Here is a 17568-nt window from a genome sequence, read left to right as displayed (position 1 = left end):
GGGCCCTCAAGGCTCATCACTAAGCTAAGGACCCTGGGACTAAACACCTCCTTCTGCAACTGGATCCTGGACTTCCTGATGGGCCGCCCCCAGGTGGTAAGGGTAGGTAACACCACATCCACCATGCTGATCCTCAACACGGGGGCCCCTCAGGGGTGCGTGCAGAGTCCCCTCCTGTACTCCCTGTTCACTCATAACTGCATGGCCAGGCACCACTCCAACACCACCATTAAGTTTGCCAATGAAACAACAGTGATAGGCCTGATCACGACAACGACGAGACAGCCTATAGGGAGGTCAGTGACGTGGCCGTGTGGTGCCAGGACAACAAGACAAGTTCCTTGGTGTCCAACAAACTAACATGTTTCAAGCAACACCAAGACAGTTGTGAAGAGGGCACGACAAAACCTATTCCCCCTCAGGAGACTGAAAAGATTTGTCATGGGTCCTCAGATCCTCAAAAGGTTCTACAGCTGAACCATTGAGAGAATCCTGACTCCAATATAATATAATTGATTGTTTGATTGTACAGAGGAACAAACATCAGTTAGGGCTGACTAGGGTCCGGAGAACATGCCAGTGCAAGTACAATTGGAATGAGTGTGGGTCACTACCTTTACCCCTGAATAAAACATGACTTTGCCAGTATATTTATAGCACCTCTAATTACTACAGGAGCATGGTACAGCTTATTGACTCCTATGAATAATTGACACAATGACAATCACATGGATTTATGAAAAGATGGCGTGGAGAGGGTAATGAAATGTTGGGGTCTAGTATTTTTGTTGTGTTTTATTAGGATCCCAATTAGCTGTTGCTGACACAGCAGCTACTCTTCCTGGGTTCAACCGTCCACACAAAACATAGAACATGACATAATACAGAACATCAATAGACAGCTCAAGGTCTGAACTCCACACGTAAAATAAGAACAACAGAACCAAATAAGATCCTACTTGACACCACACTGAGAGAAAGAGACCCATTACTCTAGGCCTACATCCAAACATGTTACATCTCCATTTTTATGTTACATTTACATTCAGTAGTATCAATCAGTAACACCATTACATACATCAGTACATATTCTTATGCCTACGAGTTCCAAATGATGGATTGTGGCCTGTGTGGCTGAAAACATTGGTTTGTTTTAATGCCCAAAGCCTTTTTGATGCAAGCACACAACAGTTTGTGAGGAGCCAGTGGACAGTAACACTGTAACTTCCCAACCTCGGTGCATTGGTGCACATCTGCTAAGTACCTAGGCCCTGGCCGGCAGTGAGGTAACACTCTAATGACCACAATAAAATGCATTTCATTCACACCTTCCCCATGACCAGTCCATCTTTCACACATGGCCTTTGTAGCTCCCCACCACCCCTCATTCATATCCAACTGATAAACCCTCAATCTCAGGCTTCTTTACCACTCAAAGCACTCACCTGATGAATCAAACCACTAATTTGATCCTCAAAAGACCTCCCAACCTTTCTTTGTCTCTGTCTAGATCACCACAGGCACAAAGGCAGAACACTTCACCTAGTGGCCACTTGGATTAAAGCACAGACATAAAAGAGCATCATGGTCATGTTTGTTCCAGTTTTTTTATTTTTTTTATTATTATTTGTATTTAACCTTTATTTAACTAGGCAAGTCAGTTAAGAACAAATTCTTATGTACAGTGACTGTCTACGAAAAGGCAAAAGGCCTCCTGCGGGGACAGGGGCCTGGGATTAATTTTTTAATTTTTAAAAATACAATATAAATATCGGACAAAACATACATCACAACAAGAGAGACACAACACTACATAAAGAGAGACCTAAGACAACAAAATAACAGCAAAACATGACAGCACAGCATGGTAGCAACACAACATGACAACAACATGGTAGCAACACAACATGGTAGCAGCACAAAAACATGGTACATTATTGGGCAAAGTCATCAGCACAAAGGTCAAACTGATAAAACTGAGATAAAACTGTCAGTTTGAGTGTTTGTTGCAGCTCGTTCCAGTCGCTAGCTGCAGCGAACTGAAAAGAGGAGCGACCTAGGGATGTGTGTGCTTTGGGGACCTTTAACAGAATTTGACTGGCAGAACGGATGTTGTATGTGGAGAATGAGGGCTGCAGTAGATATCTCAGATACGGGTGAGTGAGGCATAAGAGGGTTTTATAAATAAGCATCAACCAGTGGGTCTTGCGACGGGTATACAGAGATGACCAGTTTACAGAAGAGTATAGAGTGCAGCGATGTGTCCTATAAGGAGCATTGGTGGCAAATATGATGGCCGAATGGTAAAGAACATCTAGCCGCTTGAGAGCACCTTTACCTGCCGATCGATAAATTACGTCTCTGTAATCTAGCATGGGTAGGATGGTCATCTTAATCAGGGTTAGTTTGTCAGCTTGGGTGAAAGAGGAGCGGTTACGATAAAGGAAACCAAGTTTAGATGTAACTTTAGCCTGCAGCTTTCATATGTGCTGAGAGAAGGACAGTGCACCGTCTAGCCATACTCCCAAGTACTTGTATTAGGTGATTACGTCAAGCTCTAAACCCTCAGAGGTAGTAATAACACCTGTGGGAAGAGGGGCATTCTTCTTACCAAACCACATGACCGTTGTTTTGGAGGTGTTCAGAACAAGGTTAAGGGTAGAGAAAGCTTGTTGGACACTAAGAAAGCTTTGTTGTAGAGCATTTAACACAAAATCCGGGGTGGGGCCAGTTGAGTATAAGACTGTATCATCTGCATATAAATGGATGAGAGAGCTTCCTACTGCCTGAGCTATGTTGTTGGTGCAAATTGAGAAGAGCGTGGGGCCTAGGATTGAGCCTTGGGGTACTCCCTTGTTAACAGGCAGTGGCTGAGAACGCAGATTTTCTGACTTTATACACTGCACTCTTTGAGAGAGGTAGTCAGCAAACCAGGCCAAAGACCCCTCAGAGACACCAATACTCCTTAGCCGGCCCACAAGAATGGAATGCTCTACCGTATCAAAAGCTTTGGCCAAGTCAATACAAATAGCAGCACAATATTGCTTAGAATCAAGGGCAATGGTGACATCATTGAGGACCGTTAAGGTTGCAGTGACACATCCATAACCTGAGCGGGAACCAGATTGCATACCCAAGAGAATACTACAGAAAGTCAGTCAGTTGATTTTTAACAAGTTTTTCCAACACGTTTGATAAACAGGGCGTTAGCGTCCCACCTAGCTCAAAGAGGTTTTTAAACATCTCCAATCCAAAATTAAATCTAGAATCTGCTTCCTATTTCACAAGAAAATCTCCTTCACTCACGCTGCCAAAGATACCCTCGTAAAACTGACCATCCTACCGATCCTCAACTTCGGCGATGTCATTTACAAAATAGCCTCCAACACTCTACTCAGCAAACTGGATGCAGTCTATCACATTGCCATCCGTTTTGTCACCAAAGCCCCATCTACCACCCACCACTGCGACCTGTATGCTCTTGTCGGTTGGCCCTCGCTACATATTCGGCGCCAGACCCACTGGCTCCAGGTCATCTATAAGTCTTTGCTAGGTAAAGCTCTGCCTTATCTCAGCTCACTGGTCACCATAACAACACCCACCCGTAGCACGCGCTCCAGCAGGTATATCTCTCTGGTCATCCCCAAAGCCAACACAACCTTTAGCCGCCTTTCCTTCCAGTTCTCTGCTGCCAATGACTGGAGCGAATTGAAAAAAATCGCTGAAGTTGGAGACTTATATCTCCCTCACTAACTTTAAGCATCAGCTATCTGAGCAACTTACCGATCTCTGCAGCTGTACACAGCCCATCTGTAAATAGCCCATCCAACTACCTACCTCATCCCCATATTGTTTTTATTTACTTTTTTTGCTCTTTTGCACACTATCACGCCCTGGCCATAGAGAGGCTTTTATTCTCTATTTTGGTTAGGCCAGGGTGTGACTAGGGTGGGCATTCTAGTTTCTTTATTTCTATGTTTTCTATTTCTTTGTTTTTGGCCGAGTGTGGTTCCCAATCAGAGGCAGCTGTCTGTCGTTGTCTCTGATTGGGAATCATACTTAGGCAGCCTTTTCCCCACCTGTGTTTTGTGGGTAGTTATTTTCTGTTTAGTCTCTGTTACCTGACAGAACTGTTCGCTTTCGTTGTGTTACTTTGTTCGAGTGTTTTTTGATAATAAATAAAATCATGAACACTTTTCACGCTGCGCTTTGGTCCACTCATTCCGACGACAGGCGTTACACACACCAGTATTTCTACTTACACATCATCATCTGCACATCTATCACTCCAGTGTAAATTTGCTAAATTGTAATTACTTTGCTACTATGGCCTATTTATTGCCTTACCTACTCACGCCATTTGCACACACTGTATATAGACCTTTTGTTCTATTGTGTTATTGACTCTGTGTTGTTGTTTGTGTCGCACTGCTTTGCTTTATCTTGGCCAGGTCGCAGTTGTAAATGAGAACGTGTTCTCAACTGGCCTTCCTGGTTAAATAAAGGTTAAATTAAAAAAATAGTCACACAGCTGTCATCAATACTGGGCGGGTAGTCTCCTCTGATTGGTCCATGCTCAGTATGCAACACCACGCCAAGGCATAGGTCCAGGTGTTTAGAAAGGCACTGAAAATCCTTATTTTTCCTACAAATTCAGTTCTCAAATTGAGCCTTCTCCATTCTAGGAAATCACTGACCCTTCATGGGCTAAGGGAGCCTATATGCACAGCATAGGTTAAACCAAAACTGACAGCCTGACTTCAAGTCAGTACACATGCAACCTCAAACTTAGCACTACACAGCAGCACTGAAAACCTCTATCACACTACTTTTAACAGAGCAAAACTAGTGACAGCCTGCCTCCCTGCATTCGAACAACCATGGGATGCTGATGAAGGTCCCAGCGAGTGTCACAACAGCACCGAGGAAGGGGGGCAGCCCCATCAGGCGACATTGTCTCTGAGGTTACAGACAACAACTGTCCCTCTCTCACCATATCTCTTTCCTCAGCAGCATTCGGCAGGAAAATGTAGTTATTTTTCTGGGGATTGTAGTACTCATGCTCCTGGGTGTTCAGAGATGACATGAGTTAGCAACTGACTGCATTAGAGTGCTAACACAAACGGGTATAAGACAATACAATAGGCATACAGTAGATTTATTATTTTAGTGAAATCAACAACTAATATTTTGCCGTTGTTGTGGAAGCAGCAAGTGGTGATTGGATGGTCCAGCTGCTCTGAGGTCTTTAACTTGGTGCGGGCATCTTTGTCCCAGAAGCTGAAGCGTCTGTCAGGTCCCAAAGTGGACATTGTACCGTGGACAGGGTGGAAGGAGATAGCATTCACCTGAGAGAGTGAGGTAGAGGGGGAGAAACGGGGGGAGAGCAAGAGAGAGGGGGGGGGGGGGGTTAAGAGAGAGAGAGAAAGCTATAGAAAATATGATAGGGAGAGAGATCAATGCTACGTTGTTTAGTTTGAGACTAATTGACAACTACTCATGTAAAGAAAGGCACCATTGCATTACTGAATAAAGACAAGGCAACATACAGTATATACAGCAGGTCTCGCCAACCCTGTTCCTGGAGAGATACCGTCCTGTAGGTTTTCGGTCCAACCGTAATCTAGCACACCTGATTCTAATAATTACCTGGTTGATAAACTGAATCAGGTTAGTTACAAATGGGGTTGGAGTGAAAACCTACAGGAGGGTAGCTCTCCAGTAACAGGGTCGTGGGGTAGCAGTGTTGGTGCCATTGGACCTGTGACACTTAAATAAAGTTGTCCTTGGCTCTGCAACAAAAAACCCAGAGACAGGTACATCACAATTCAATAATCTTACTGGGACTTTGAATTCCAAAACTTGAGCCTTCTATGTGATCACACAGGTTTGGGGGGTTAATGTAGTGGATAGCCATACGACCCCCAGTGCAAAGCCCGTGTAAAGCCCGCTTGTCCTTAAATATTTCCACACAGCGATGCTGTAGAGAAAGTTCAACAAGGGCATTCAGAGGACATTCATGAAGAACCGAGGCTGCAAATGCTCAGGATGATGTTAAGATGAACATTATACAGAGAGAGAGAGAAACAATACGTGATTAAGAGAAAATGAAAGGGAAGGCCTCTCTCTGCTATGGCCAGCACTGCTATGGGGTACACCACATATGCACACTAGCTTCTCTCTGGTATCTGCAGAGACATTATGGGATTGGGGGAGCATGTGTCCTAGAACTGAGGGGGGACAAAGAGATGAGGGAAGGAGGTCATCACATCTAACATCCTCCTTTTGTAATTAGAACCAATGACTTCGAAAGTGCATTTTATAACATTCTGAGAGATGACGATTCTCAAATGTTTAGAATGACGGTCTTCAGTGTTTTGTCCCAGCTGCCCGTCATAATACAGCTGTAGTTAGGAGTTTTTATCCAGTGCCATCGTGCTAGGAGGTAAACGTGGGTTTTCATCAAGATCATTTTATCATCATCCTTATGTTATTAGTCTGTTAGGGCAATGTGGTTGAAAAGAGAGAGGAGGTTGTTACCTGTGCAACCTGGTTTCTGTTCAGGTCCCACATCTTAGCTGTGTTGTCACAGGAATCCGACAAGACTTTGCTTCCATCCTGTTTAAACAGAAAAGTGTATAATCAGACCCTGGAATCCAGGTATTTTATATTCCCATTTCCAAGACACCGACATAGCATTGTTTCTCATTGCTCATCCAGCATCTTAAATGTATTGTAGTTTTAAGGCAGTAGCTGTGTGAACAATAGTATGTTCATAATTCTCTGTGCTTGCAGTTCTACTGTGTTATGCCAGGCTTACATCACTCCAGCAAATGTCCAGTACATGACCAGTGTGCATCTGCTAGGCCACGAAACCCAAACCGGCTGCGTGCATGCGCCTTCGCGCGCTATCGTGCATACATTTATTTTGTCCCCCTACACCAAACGCGACATGCAGGTTAAAATATCAAAACTCTGAACCAATGACATTAATTTGGGGACAGGTCAAAAAGCATTAAACATGTATGGCAATTTAGCTAGTTAGCTTGCACTTGCTAGCTAATTTGTCCTATTTAGCTAGCTTTCTGTTGCTAGCTAATTTGTCCTGGGATATAAACATTGAGTTGTAATTTTACCTGAAATGCACAAGGTCCTCTATTCTGACAATTAATCCACACATAAAAGGGTCAACCGAATCGTTTCTAGTCATCTCTCCTCCTTCCAGGCTTTTCCATCTTTGAACTTATATGGTGATTGGCATCTACACTTTCATAGTATTACCTCGACAACCGGCAAAACAGTTTGTCTTTCAATCACCCACGTGGGTATAACCAATGAGGAGATGGCACGTGGGTACCTGCTTCTATAAACCAATGAGGAGATTGGAGAGGCAGGACTTGCAGCGCGATCTGCGTCAGTAATAGGAATAACTTCTATTTTAGCCCTTGGCAACGCAGACGCTCGTTGGCATGCGCGAGCAGTGTGGGTGCAATAATTGAATAAAATATATATTTATTTTGCAACGCTCACGCACGTGACGCGAGCAGTGTAGTCAGGGTATTAGGGATGGTCTGCACATTGTCCTGCACCTCCCAGCACTGCACCTTTGGTTAGGGCACACAGAGAGCAATTAAGACAGCAGTCACCAACCGTGGTTCTGGAGAGCTATAGATGTGATGTGCATACTGTTGTTCCAAACCAGGACTACTTCCAACCTGATTCAACTTATAGTGACAATCACTCACGTCATTGGCCCAGGATCCTTGAATGTGGAAGTTTCCTGGCATGGTGGGCGGAATGAAAGCCATGCAGCTGATGTTGTCATCAGGTGGCGAGGTGACCTCAACGTCCTGTAGCAGAGATAATGCAGCTAGAATTTAAAATAATTGAAAAGATGATGTCGACAGAGAGGGCTGCCTCGCTTCTAGTTCTTATGAAACTTTGCCATATTTAGTTTTTTTAATGTATTATTTCTTACATTGTTAGCTCAGAAAATGTTATGTGTTATTACATACAGCCGGGAAGAACTATTGGATATCAGAGAGGCGGTAACTCACCAGCACTACCAGCATTACGACCAGGAATATGACTTCCCCGAAGCGGATCCTTTGTTCGTACCACCCAGGGCATTTAAACTGATTCCAGTGGTCGACCCAAAACCACGCCGGGGAAAGCGTGAGTAATTACTCGCTAGAGTAAAGGATCCTAATTTCAAACTCTCCAAAAAAGTGTTTCAAATTCTAAAAACTGGCAATATTTATAGTAACTGAAAAAGGATCTTATGTAGATTGTTGCAATAGCCCTCTGACTTTAAAGAATATTTATATTAAAACTGTGATTCCTAAAAAAATTGTCTGGAGATTTGGCCAATTCAGCTATACCATAAGGGTCAGCTATACCATAAGGACCTCTTCTTCATGGTCTGTAAAGTCCTTTACTTTTGATAGATTTAAATAAACAATATATCACCATGGCCACAACCATAAACTGTAAACTCCAGCTCCCTGATAGATTAAGATAGAATATGAATTGTCAAATATGTTTATTTTAATTAGGTTTTAAAGTCTTATTAAAGCAACTGAGGAAAAACTAAATTGCTACTGTGTATACCACTTGAATGAAGAAGAAAAATGTGGCAACTCCATAAAACATAAACTCCGTCAGATTTTTGTCTAACGTCAACTCCGTCAGAGTGCTGAAAGATTAGATTGAATGGTTATGTTTTTATTGGGGATTTTCAAATGAATAATTCTCTATATTTGACAAATGTTTGTATTGAACATGTATTTTTAGAGGCTAAAATATGTTTGTTTTTGAGTAGGCCTATCTGTTGTCAACTCTGTCACTGATGCTAACCCCCATAAAATATTTTTTGTTGTTGTTAATATTACGAAAAAATATTTAAATCAATCTTCTGCAAAATATGGTTAAATTATTGAAGTATCTGCTATGCTAGATGTTTGTTTTATAAATGTTGTTTTATGTTCTGAATCTAGAAAAACATGCCAAAATGCTAACGAGTTAGTTGCATTTTCTGAAGAAAAAATGTATGTACTTCAAAATATTTGTGAAACAATAGTTGAGATTGTCTTGTCTTTTAAGAATCCCTGAGGGGTGGAATCCCAGAATAAATGTGTAAAGTGATAAAAACAAATGTAGCTAGTTGTGCAAGACATTTTATAGATAAAAGGATAAGTAGCATATTGTATTTAACTGTGTGCATGCTTTTTTCTTAGAGAAAACAGCTGAGTCAAAGGGGGTGTGGCGGATTTTAAAACACTTCCGTGTGAGGTTACCCTTGTGCATCCTCTGTCGAAGTAGGTAATCGAGGAGGGGAGCAGACTTCTTTGTTCACCTACTAACGAATTGACACTCTCCTCAATCCCTCAACCACTTAGCGGTTTCTGGGTCACGGAGGAGGATGGAGGAGTTGAGATGACGGACTTCTGTCCAATTGATAATCTTCCATGGTCTATTTGATAATACTAACAAGTAACGTTACTGAATCAAAAGCGCTAGCACCAGCTACGGTGAACACCTTTCTTACGTATCTACACTAGGAAGATTTTACCTGACACCCTATGATTTAACTAATTTACATGACCCCATATAGATATATTTTACAACAATAGATGGATGGCTAATAGCCATGCTATGGAAATGTGTCACCTGTGTGGTCATGGTTAGAAGGGATGCAGCTAAGTCAAAGTGACATCAAAAGTTGCCTGTCCGAGTCATGTCTGGGAGAATTTTTGTATTTTAGCTTTTCTGAACCTTAACCTAACGATGCTAACCTGATACGAAAAGACACTTCTGACATTAGCTGCATCCCATGTAGTCAAAACCCACCTGTGCCAGTACTCAACTTCAACTGTCACAGACAAATGATGTAAGGTTTTGCATGTTGTATTTTTCATAGAAATTTAAATAATTTTGTTTTGCAATGTCCCCATACTATCAAATTATCAATATTATTTCTTATAATTTAAAATGGAAACCGCATGCAATGATACAAACTTCTGATTGGAAATCTGACTGACAGTGTAGACTACTTGGTTTTTAATGTTTTCAGAATTTTCCCAAATTACCTGACACTACTAACATGGTGTTGTGTTGAGGATTACATTCTATTAATTTCAATTTAATATGACTATAATTTCAGTAATATTACTGATATGGGTGGGTTTTGGGAAGCCTGCACACCCACAACATACTTTTACAGAAGTAACATAGAATAACAACTTTTCTCAGCATGTGATCACAGAATACAAAACTCTCAAGGTGCACATCTAAAGAGAAACTGAGGCGATAAACTTGCTCTAGCTTGCCCATTTCACATGTGAATCAAGATCAAAAGGGAAGTCATGTGCTTCAATTAATATTATAATGCAACATGTTTCCCCGCGGCTGTAAGAAATTGTAATAGATACTGGAAACTTGTAATAACAACTTCTCAACGTAAGCTATCTTTTATACAAAATGCACACACCCCCTCTTTCCCTTGGACACATGCTGGTCTCATTAGACACCAACCACAGACACACACAACTCCCCTCCCCCATGAACAGGCCCCTGCTAAAACAACCCCACACACACTATATTCAAGGTTGGAACTCAAGACAAAGAACTATGTTAAGAGCCAATGGAACGTCGACATCAGGCCCGAACAGGACTACCCACGACCCAGAGCGACCAATCAGAAGGCCAGACTACCAGATCAACCTACATCATTGACCGCATATATAATCTGTACAATATGTTTAGCGGTCTCTTCTCCGACGATTCCATAAGAATCAGACAGAACGGGGCCGTGCTGCACGCTTTGCCCGATATCTTTACACTTGAATAAACTGCCTTATTATACAATTATACACCTCGTCCTATGTCTCAACTTGATCTCCTGTCTCTAGTAACTGTTTTATCAACACGGCTTTTTTGCCGCGTTCACATGCTATCAGAGTTATCGCAAGCTGCTGCTAGTTCCCAGTGGGAAATTTCACTTGAACGACCCTCCAAGTCGGAATTATTAGTGGGAAACTGTTGTTACCTGAGTTGCCAAGTTGTGACGTTTCACCACTGATCTTTTACCTTTTCAATAAAAAGACGACAACAAATCCGTTTTTTGACAATTACAATGTTATCAATATGGAGAATGTAGCTAGTTTGGCATATGTCAATGTTAAGCAAGCTAACTAACTTTATTATTAGCCATTTTAGCTAGCTTATCAAGCTAACTACAATCTTACTGGTTGAAGAATTGTTCCCGACTTCAAAGGCAAATGAACACATTCATGTCGGACTTACGACTTCCCACTTCCCAGTTTCCCATTTCCCACAAGCACATGAAGCAACCCTTTGTCTTGAGGTATCACCCTCCTCAGCATTAATGGCATTGATCAAGCAATGGTGTCACAACTTTCAATTACCTGCTTTGTTAGATGGCTTCATATTCTGATAGATGAATGACAAAGAGGACAGAAGCAACCAATAGAAAGACACCCACCTTTCTAGATCCAGAACACCATATAAACCAGCACCAATCAGCCTTGTAATCTTCACATTCATTGCAGAGACAGAGACAGACACAGACCCGGAGGATGTCAACTTTTAAGTATCATATTGCAGCAAGGTACAATGGCAGCAGCATAACATTCCAATTGCAAGTACCATATTTTATTTCATTTATTTTTCTTATTTTATCCTGTTGACACTTCTGTGAGTAATTCCTCTGTTGTTGAGGTTAGGTTGACATACCAAATTGTTCCATTGAAACCGATCTGCAGCTGGCTGAAAGGTGTTGCAGTAATACAACTCATTATATGCTCAAACGGTTCCCCATGATGATGCAGAGACTTTGGCGCAGTGGATCTCCAACATGGGAAAAGATGCCTCTTGGTCTCTGGGTAGACATTCAATATTGGGCTCTGAGAATTTTACAGAGGACTGCTTTTATGTAGTTGACTCAGGATGTAGTTTATGACCTGGTGCCATCCCAACATGCACAGGTAAGCCTCGATTGGATATACACTATCGGTCAAAAGTTTTAGAACACCTATTCCTTCAAGGGTTTTTCTTTATTTATACTATTTTCTACATTGTAAAATAATAGTGAAGACACTACTAAAGGACAACAATAATAAGAAGAGACTTGCTTGGGCCAAGAAGCACGAGCAATGGACATTAGACCGGTGTAAATTTGTTCTTTGGTCTGGAGTCTAAATTGGAGATTTTTGGTTCCAACCACAGTGTCTTTGTGAGACGGATGATCTCTTCATGCGTATTTCCCACTGTAAAGCATGGAGGAGGTGTTATGGTGTGGTTTGCTTTGCTGGTGACACTGTCTGTGATTTATTTAGAATTCAAGGCACATTTAACCAGCATGGCTATCACAGCATTATGCAGCGATACGCCATCCCATCTGATTTGCGCTTAGTGGGACAATCATTTATTTTTCAAAAGGACAATGACCCAACACACCTCCAGGCTGTATAAGGGCTATTCTACCAAGAAGGAGAGTGATGGAGTGCTGCATCAGATGACCTGGCCTCCACAATCCCCCGACCTCAACCAAATTGAGATGATTTGGGATGAGTCTGACCCGCAGAGTGAAGGAAAAGCAGCCAACAAGTGCTCAGCATATGTGGGAACTCCTTCAATACTGTTGGAAAAGCATTCCAGGCGAAGCTGGTTGAGAGAATGCCAAGCGTGTGCAAAGCTGTCATCAAGGCAAAGGATGGCTACTTTGAAGAATCTCAAATATAAAATATATTTTGATTTGTTTAACACATTTTTGGTTACTACATGATTCCCTATTTGTTATTTCATAGTTCTAATGTCTTAACTATTATTCTACAATGTAGAAAATAGTAAAAATAAAGAAAAATACTTTTTGACTGGGAGTGTATTTTTTGCTGATTTGTGTGTGCTAATACTCAATGATGTGACCCATAAGTCTATGGGTTGGCGCCCCCCCCCCCTTGGTTTGTGCTGTGGTGGAGATCTTTGTGGGCTATACTCGGCCTTGTCTCAGGATTGTAAGTTGGTGGTTGAAGATATCCCTCTAGTGGTGCGGGGGCTGTGCTTTGGCAAAGTGGGTGGGGTTATATCCTTCCTGTTTGGCCCTGTCCGGAGGTATCATCGGATGGGGCCACAGTGTCTCCTGACCCCTCCTGTCTCAGCCTCCAGTATTTATGCTGCAGTAGTTTGTGTCGGGGGGCTAGGGTCAGTTGGTTATATCTGGAGTACTTCTCCTGTCTTATCCAGTGTCCTGTGTGAATTTAAGTGTGCTCTCTCTAATTCTCTCCTTCTCTCTTTCTTTCTCTCTCTCGGAGGACCTGAGCCCTAGGACCATACGTCAGGACTACCGGGCATGATGACTCCTTGCTGTCCCCAGTCCACCTGGCCTTGCTGCTGTTCCAGTTTCAACTGTTCTGCCTGCGGTTATGGAACCCCTACCTGTCCCAGACCTGCTGTTTTCAACTCTTAATGATCGGCAATGAAAAGCCAACTGACATTTATTCCTGATTATTATTTGACCATGCTTGTCATTTATGAACATTCTGAACATCTTGGCCATGTTCTGTTATAATCTCCACCCGGCACAGCCAGAAGAGGACTGGCCACCCCTCATAGCCTGGTTCCTCTCTAGGTTTCTTCCTAGGTTTTGGCCTTTCTAGGGAGTTTTTCCTAGCCACCGTGCTTCTACACCTGCATTGCTTGCTGTTTGGGGTTTTAGGCTGGGTTTCTGTACAGCACTTCGAGATATTAGCTGATGTACGAAGGGCTATATAAAATAAACTTGATTTGATTATGGTGTGACCATGCCTTGAGGAACACACTATTGCCCGATTCACACTATTAGTGTCACGAATCCCGCTTCCTGAGTCTGGGTTTGCCTGTGTGTCTGTCCTGGAGTGTGTTTCAGGTGTCCTGGAACGCACCCTGTCTGGTTGCCGGGCGAATTAGCTCATTGGGAGATTGATGTTCACCCGCACCTGTTTCCCATCAGTAATCTGCACACCTGTCCTGATCATCATCTCTACCCTTCAAAAGCTCTGACCTGACTTCCATTCCCTGCCGGATCGTTAGCCATGAACAGTATGTTGTGCCTGAGTACCAGACTCCAGTTGGATAGTATTTGTTTTGTTGTTTTCATTTACGTATTGCTTGCCTTGAACTTACCTCCGTTTGTTTTGCCTTCAGTTACTCACCTGGATCATTCACTCCATTCCCGCCTGGTTGACAGAGGATTCTACTACTACATTGGACTCACCTATTTCTTCTCATCTATTCACCACCGCTGGCCGCTACGCCATCTGGATATATCTACCTTTTCACATTTTATTGTAAATAAATACTCACCTTCTTCCTACGCTCCTTGTCCTGGTCTGCTTCTGGGTTCGATCTTGAAAGATCGTGACAATTAGGTCAAACTGAGACAAGCTAGGGTGAGTTGTACTGGGCTGGTCTGGTATTTATCAAATCAAATCTTATTTGTCACTTGCGCCGAATACAACACCTTACCGTGAAATGTTTACTTACAGGCCTTAACCAACAATGCAGTTTTAAGAAAATTAAGAGTTAAGAAAATATTTACTTAATAAACTAAAGTAAAAAGATAGTAACACAATAAAATAACAATAATGAGGCTATATACAGGGGGTACCGGTAGTGAGTCAATGTGCGGGGGTACAGGTTAGTGTTGGTAATTGAGGTAATATGTACATGTAGGTAGGGGTGAAGGGACTATGCATAGGTAATAAACAGCTAATAGCAGCAGCGTAAAAAAAATTGTGGCCAATGCAAATAGGCTGGGTTTGATTTGATTAACTGTTCAGCAGTCTTATGGTTTGGGGGTAGAGGCTGTTAAGAAGCCTTTTGAACCGAGACTTGGCGATCCGGTACCGTTTGCCATGTGGTAGCAGAGAAAACAATCTATTACTAGGGTGGCTGGAGTCTTCGACAATTTTTAGGGCCTTCCTCTGACACCGCCTAGTATATCAAATCAAATCAAAATGTATTTGTCACATGTTCTGAATAAAACAGGTGTAGACATTACAGTGAAATGCTTACTTACAAGCCCTAAACCAACAATGCAGTTTTAAGAAATACCTAAAACAAGTAAGAGATAAGAATAACAAGTAAATAAAGAGCAGCAGTAAATAACAATAGCGGGGCTATATACAGGGGGTACCGGTACAGAGGTCCTGGATGGCAGGAAGCTTGGCCCGAGTGGTGTACTGGGCGGTACTCACTACCCTCTGTAGAGCCTTGCTGTCGGATGCAGAGCAGTTTCCATATCAGCGGTGATGCAACCAGTCAGGATGCTCTCGATGGTGCAGCTGTATAACTTTATGAGGATCTGAGAACCCATGCCAAATATTTTCCGTATCCTGTGGGGGAATAGGCGTTGTTGTGCCCTCTTCACGACTGTCCTGATGTGTTTGGATGAAGTGGTCACCAGGGAACTTGAAGCTCTCAACCTGCTCCACTACAGCCCCGTCGATGTGAATAGGGTCGTTTTCCTGTAGTCCACGATCATCTCCTTTTGTCTTGATCACGTTAAGGGAGAGGTTGTTGTCCTGGCACCACACTGCCAGGTCTCTGGCCTCCTCCCTATTGGCTGTCTCATTGTTGTCGGTGATCAGGCCTACCACCGCTGTATCGTCGGCAAACATAACGATGGTGTTAGAGTCGTGCTGTTGCCTTCCCTTACCACCATAGCAGCCCATCAGGAAAACCAGGATCCAGTTGCAGAGGGAGGTGTTTAGTCCCTAGGTCCTTAGCTTAGGGATGAGCGTTGAGGGCACTATGGTGTTGAACGCTGAGCTTAGTCAATGAATAGCATTCTCAAGTATGTGTTTCTTTTGTCCAGGTGGGAAAGGGCAATGTGGAGTGCAATAGAGATTGCGTCATCTGTGGATCTGGTGGCGCGGTATGCGAATTCGAGAGGGTCTGGGATGATGGTGTTGATGTGAGCTATGACCAGCCTTTCAAAGCACTTCATGGCTACAGACGTGAGTGCTACAGGGACTATGGTGGTCTGCTTGAAACATGCAGGTATTACAGACTCAGTGTAGACACTTGCCAGTTGGTCAGTGCATGCTCTGAGTACATGTCCTGGTAATCCAAGATGGCGTAGCAGTCAAACGTCTTTGTCGTTGTCTTGTCGTGTCACATTTATAAATCTTTTTTTCCCTTCGTATATATTTTGTATATATTTTTAATATTTTTAACCTCAATTTCAACATACTCTCCTGCAACCCGCCTCACCCAATGTGGTATGGATCTGCTATTTTCTATACTTTAGAACCGGAACCCCCAACAGAAGCTAGCCAGCTAACTAGCTACTAGCTAGTAGTCAGTTAGCCACTGCTAGCGGTCATCAGCTAACCTCAGCCCGGTCAACCCCTGCCAGTCTGCACAGCGCGATTCATCCAAGAGCATATCAGACTGCTTTTTCTCTACAACATCTCCTCATCTCCGAATTCCTACCGCAAGCTCTGAACCTTTTCACCTGGATCATCACAGCTAGCTAGCTGCTATCCGAGTGGCTACTCCTGGCTAACGTCTCTGTCCCGAAGCAAGCACCAGTTAGCCTGGAGCTAGCCTCGTGCTAGGCCCATCTCCCGGCTAGCTGAAGAGGTTCCTCAGCCACTCCTTGGGCTACAATACCTATTTTTCCAATTGGCCTGGACCGCTTTTACTGCCGACAAGGAGCCCCACCGATCCATCACGACTGGTCTACTGATGTAATCCCCTCGAAAGGTTTCAACCAACTCCTCCGTCGTGCCGTCCCCTGAATGCCCATCTGCTAGCCTGCTAGCCGCGGCCCGCTAGCTGTCTAGAACATGTCCCTCTACAACATCTCCACATCTCCGGATTCCTACCGCAATCGCTGAACCTTTACACCGGATCATCGCAGCTAGCTAGCTGCTATCCGAGTGGCTACTCCTGGCTAACGTCTCTGTCCCGAAGCAAGCACCAGTTACCTGGAGCTAGCCCCGAGCTAGGTCCACCTCCCGGCTAGCTGAAGAGGTCCATCAGTCAATTTCTTGGGCTACAATACCCATGTTGCCAATTGGCCTGGACCCTTTTACTGCCTACACGGAGCCCTGCCGATCCATCACGACTGGTCTGCCGACGTAACCGTCCGAGGGGGCTACAACAGACTCTTCCGTTGCGACGTCCCCCTAAGGCCGTTCTGCTAGTCTGCTAGCCCCGGCCCGCTAACTGTCTGAATCGCCGTGTCTCCAGTTCGCCTAGCTACTCACTGGACCCTATGATCACTCGGCTACGCATGCCTCTCCCTAATGTCAATATGCCTTGTCCATTGCTGTTTGGTTAGTGATTATTGTCTTAGTTCACTGTAGAGCCTCCAGTCAGCCCTGCTCAATATGCCTTAGCTAGCCCTATTGTTCCACCTCCCACACATGCGGTGACCTCACCTGGTTTAAATGGTGTCTCTAGAGACAAAACATCTCTCATTGTCACTCAATGCCTAGGTTTACCTCCACTGTATTCACATCCTACCATACCCTTGTATGTACATTATGCCTTGAATCTATT

At 43.4% G+C, this 17568-nt stretch overlaps 1 pseudogene; it reads right to left on the bottom strand.

Moving 5' to 3' along the window:
• Positions 1-832: 832 nt before the first annotated feature.
• Positions 833-9681, bottom strand: LOC120020753 (annotated as a pseudogene).
• Between the last annotated feature and the right edge of the window lie 7887 nt (positions 9682-17568).

This window comes from Salvelinus namaycush, chromosome 2 (assembly GCF_016432855.1).
Source record: "Salvelinus namaycush isolate Seneca chromosome 2, SaNama_1.0, whole genome shotgun sequence".
Classification (NCBI taxonomy): domain Eukaryota; kingdom Metazoa; phylum Chordata; class Actinopteri; order Salmoniformes; family Salmonidae; genus Salvelinus; species Salvelinus namaycush.
The sequence above is the reverse complement of the archived record's forward strand: the minus strand, read 5'-3'. Positions and strand labels throughout refer to the sequence as shown.